A 5,224-nucleotide genomic window follows, 5' to 3' on the forward strand; every position below is an offset into this window, starting at 1 on the left:
GTCAGTTACCTACAACCCCCCAGAAGAAGTCTGTCTACCTACCCCCCCTCTCGAAAAATGTCTATAGTCACCCTACCTCGGACAATGTCTCTCTACCTATGCCCCATCATGGAAGATGTCTGTCTACCCACCCACCCATCAGAAGAAGGCTGTCTACTACCATCCCCTCACAGAAGATGTCTGCCAACCAACCCCCTATTGGAAGATGTCTGTCTACCTACCCCACCCCACCTCTGAAGATGTCTGTCTACCAACCCTCCACTTGGAAGATGTCTGTCCTCCTACAACCCCTCAGAAGATGTCAGTCTACCTAACCCTCTCTCAGACGTTATCTGCCTAAATACCCCTCCTCAGATGGTTTCTGTCTACTTACACCCACAACCCCTCATAATATGAATGTGTACCTAAACCCCTCAGAATCTGTATATTTACCTACCCAACGTCGAATGATTTGTGTCTATCTTATCCCTATCTCGGAAGATGTCTGTCTCCCTACCCACCCCCTCTGAGGGTGTCTGTATACCTACCCCCCTTCTCAAAAGTTGTCTCTCTACATTCACCACACATTTGAAGATGTCTATCTATGTACCTCCTCTCGAAAGATATCTATCTATTGCCACCATGGAAGAAAAGTATCTCTCCCCTCTCGGAAGATGTCAGTCTACCACTCCTCTCAGAAGTTATACACTCCCCATCTGAGAATGTCTACACCCCTCTCGGAGGATGTCTGTCTACCAAACTACATCCTTTAGAAGCTGTTTCCCACCCCTTGGAAGATATCTGTCTTCCAACACCCCCATCCCCCCATGGAAGATGTCTGTCTACCAAACCCAGCCTCAGAAGATGTCTCCATACCTACCACCACTCAGAAGATGTCTGTCTACCTACCCACCCCCATCATAAGATGACTGTCGACGTTATCGCCTTCAGAAGATGTCTGTCTACATACCCTCCCTCAGAAGATGTCTGCCTACCTAAGACCAGTGGATGATGGACAACTACCTCCCTCTCGGAGGATGACTACCTCCTCTCTGAAGATATCTGTCTATGTACCCTCCCCTCGAAAGATGTCTCTTCCCCCTCAGATGATGTATGTCTACCAATGCCCACATGGAAAGTGTCTGTCCTTCTAACCCCTTCGGATGATGTCTGTGTACCTACCTACCTGGAAGATGGCTGTCTACCTACCCCCAATCGGGACATCTCTGTCTACCTTCCCACCTAGGCATATGTCTGTATACCTACAGACGGCCGTGGTGGTCTCGCGGTTCTAGGCGCACAGTCCGAAACCGTGCGACTGCTATGGTCGCAGGTTCGAATCCTGCCTCGGGCATAGATGTGTGTGATGTCCTTAGTTTAGTTAGGTTTAAGTAGTTCTAAGTTCTAGGGGACTGATGACCACAGCAGTTGAGTCCCATAGTGCTCAGAGCCATTTGAACCATTTTTTTTATACCTACACCCTTTCGGAAAATGTCTGTCTACCTACCCCATCACCTCAGAAGATGTAATTCCACTTACCACATCTCGGAAAGTGTCAGTCTACTTATGCCCCACCCTCAGAAACTGTCTGTCTACCTTGCCCCTTTGGAATATGTCAGTTTACCAACCCCACTCAAAAGATGTCTGCTTACCTACTCTCCCATCCAAAGATATCTGTCTACCTACCACCTCTCGGAGGATTTTGTCTACCCCCCCTCTGAGATGTCTTCCTACATCCCCTTGGAAGATGCCTATCTAAACCCCTAGGAAGATATCCCTCCCTCTAAAAATGCCTACCTAACCCCTTCCACATCGGAAGATGCCAATCTCGCCCCTTAGGTTGATGCCTACCCACACCCACCTCATAAGATTATCTATCCATTCCCTCCAAAGATGCCAATCTCCCTCCTCGGAAGAGGTCTATCTACACCCCTCAGAAGATGTGTATCTACCACTAATCTTGGAAAATGTCTATCTACCCCCCTTAGAAGCTGTCTCCCTACCCCCCATGGAAGATGTCTACCCCCTTCTGAAGATGTCTATCTACCCAGCCCAGGCGGAAAATATCTATGTATCCCTCCACTCGGATGGTGAAAATCAACCAACAGCTTGGAAGATGTCTATCTACCCCACCCTCAGATGACATCTACACCCTCTGGAAGATACCTATCCCCACCTCAGAAGATGTATATCCCCCAGGAGGATGTATATAACCCACCTCATGAAAGATGCCTGTCTACCAACCCCCTCCTCTTGGAATATGTCTGTCTACCTACCCCACCCCTGTAAGATTTCCATCTAGCCCCTCCCCTCAGAGGACGTTTATCCTACACTCAAAAGATTTCTACAGCCTTCCTTCATTTGGAATGTGTCTACCGCCTATTCTGAAGATGTCTGTCTACCTCCAAATTCTAGGAACATGTCTGTATGTCTGTCTTCCTCACAAACTCGGGAAAAGGCTATCTATCCCCCCTATGGAAGAAATCTATCTAACCCTCTCTCGGAAGATGTATACCTACCCTCCTTGCCGAAGATATCTACACCCCATCTTCGAGGAGCTCTATCACCCCTTCACGGAAGATGCCTGTTTATCTACCAGAACCCATTGGAAGATGTAAGTGTACATACCATCACTCCCCACAGAACATGTCTGTCTACTTACCGACCATTCTTGGAAGATGTCTGTCTACCCCCCTCCCCCTTTGAAGATGCCTGACTACTCACCTCCCCCCATGGAAGAATACTATCTCCCCCCCTCCCAGAAGATGTCAATCTACCTCTCGAAAATATCTACCTCCCCCCCCCCCCAGAAAAATGTCAACCCTCTCTCTCGAAGGATATCTGTTTACCTATCCGGCCCGAATCGAAAAATGTCTCCCCCTTGGAAAATGTCTGTCTACCAAGCTCCCTCCTGGAAGACGTCTGTCTAAGAAACAACCACTCAGAAGATGTCTGTCTATCTACCCCTCCTCGGAATTGTTTGTCTACCATTATCACCACAGAAGATGTCTACTCCCTCCCCCCTTGGAAGATGTCTGTCTACCTACCACCCCCTCAGAAGATGTCTGACCACATACCCTGCTTCGGAATATGTCCGTCTACTTACCCCTCGCAGAAGATGTGTGTCTTCCTACCTCCCCACAGAAGATGTAGGTAAACAGATATCTTTCGAGAGGGAGTAGGTAGACAGACATCTTGCAAGGGAGTGATATGTAGACAGAAATTACCAAGGGGTGGGGATAATTTAGACAGACTTCTTCCGGGGGGGGGGGGGGCGTGGGTATACATACATTTTCTGAGTGTATGTAGGTAGACAATCTTCTGAGGGAGTAGGCAGTAAGGCACCTTCCGAGGGGGGTAGGTAGACAGACATCTCCCATTGGTGGGTTGGTAGACAGCCAACTTCCGAGGGGCGTACTTAGACAGACATCTTCTAGAGGGGTAAGTAGACCAACATCTTCCAAGAGGGGGGGGGGGGGTAGGTAGACAGACATCCTCAGAGGATAGGGGGGGGGGGTAGGTAGATAGACATTATCTGTGGAGGTGTGGATAAACAGACATCTTCTGAGGGGTAGGTAGACAGACATTTTCTGAGTTGTGTTATAGGTAGACAGATATCTTCCAAAGGGGGGTAGGTAGACAGAGACTTCCTTGGTGGTAGTTTGAGAGACATCTCCTGATGGGGGGTTGGTAAACAGACTTCTTCTGAAGAGGGGTAGGTACACAGACATCTACTGTTGGTGCAGGACAGATAGACACAATTCTTCTGAGGCTGGGGATAATAGAAATCTTCCGAAGGAGGGCACATGGACAGATATTTTCCAAGTTGGGCAGGCTGACAGACATCTTCCGGGGGGTAGAAAGACATAGATATTCCAAGGGTGGTAGGTAGACAGACATCATATGTGCGGTGGAAGGTTGATAGACATCATCTTAGTTTGGGTATGTAGACAGGCATCTTCCAAGGGGAGGGGGTATATAGGAAGATACCTTCTGAAGGGGATGATAGACATCTTATGGGAGTAGGTAAACAGACATCATTTGTGTGGATTTGATAGACATATATATTGGGATGGGGTAGTTAGACATCTTCCGAGTGGTGGAAAATAGACAACTTCCAAGGGGGAAGTAGGCATCTTCCTAAGTGAGGGGGCAGGTTGCCTGACATCTTCCATGGGGGAGGTAGCCAATCATCTTCCAAGGATGGGTTCAGTGGACAGATATATTCGATGGGGGGGAGGGGGGTAGGTAGAGAGAGACCTTCCTGGGGCGTAGTTTGACAGACTTCTCCTGATGGAGGGTTGGTAAACATACTTCTTCCGAGGGGGGCTGGAAATAGACATTTTCCGAGGGGGCGGGACAGATAGACACACATCTACTGAGCTTGGTGATGTTAGACATTTTCCGAAGGGGGCATGTTGACAGACATTTTCCGAGTTGGGCAGATAGACATATATTCTTTGAGGGGGTAGACAGACATACATCTTCCAAGGGTGATAGATATACATTTTCTGAGGGGACGGGTATGTTGGCCGACATCTTCTGACGAGGGAGTAGATAGACAATTTCTGAGCTGGGGTAGAAAGGCATCTTCGAAGGTGGTTAGATAAGCATCTTTCAAGAGTGGATTGGGTAGATAGACAGACATTTCCCGAATGGGGGGGGGGGGGGGGGAGGGGGGTAGGTAGTGAGACATCTTACATACAGGGGTAGGTAGACTATCATTTTCTCAGGGTAAGATGGGTACACAGACATTTTGCGGGGGGTAGGTTGACAGACATCTTCAAGGGGGTAGGTAGACAGACAACTGGGGGGGGGGGTGGTTGTTAGACAGACATGTTCCAAGGAGGGGTAGATAGCCAAACATCTTATGGGGGGGGGCAGGTAGACAGACATCTTCCATGTGGGGTACGTAGACAGACATATTCTGAGGGGGTGAGACTGGCATATACCGAGGTTCGTTAGTTAGACAGACATCTTCCAGAGGGGTCCTAGGTAGACATACACCTTACGAGGGTAGTGATAGGAAGTCATACATCTTCCAAAACACTAGATCGCGTGTTAAATGACTTCCAAAAGGGGGGTATGTACACAGACATCCTCCAGGGATGGGGGAGGGTTTGACAGAGATCTTCAGAGGTGGGGTAGGCAGTTAAACATCTTTCGAAGTGGGGGTAGGTAGGCAGACACCTTCTAAATGGCGGTACCTAGGTAGATGGGCAGACATCTTCTGGGGGGGGGGGGG

Source organism: Schistocerca gregaria, unplaced genomic scaffold (genome assembly GCF_023897955.1).
Source record: "Schistocerca gregaria isolate iqSchGreg1 unplaced genomic scaffold, iqSchGreg1.2 ptg000474l, whole genome shotgun sequence".
NCBI lineage: Eukaryota > Metazoa > Arthropoda > Insecta > Orthoptera > Acrididae > Schistocerca > Schistocerca gregaria.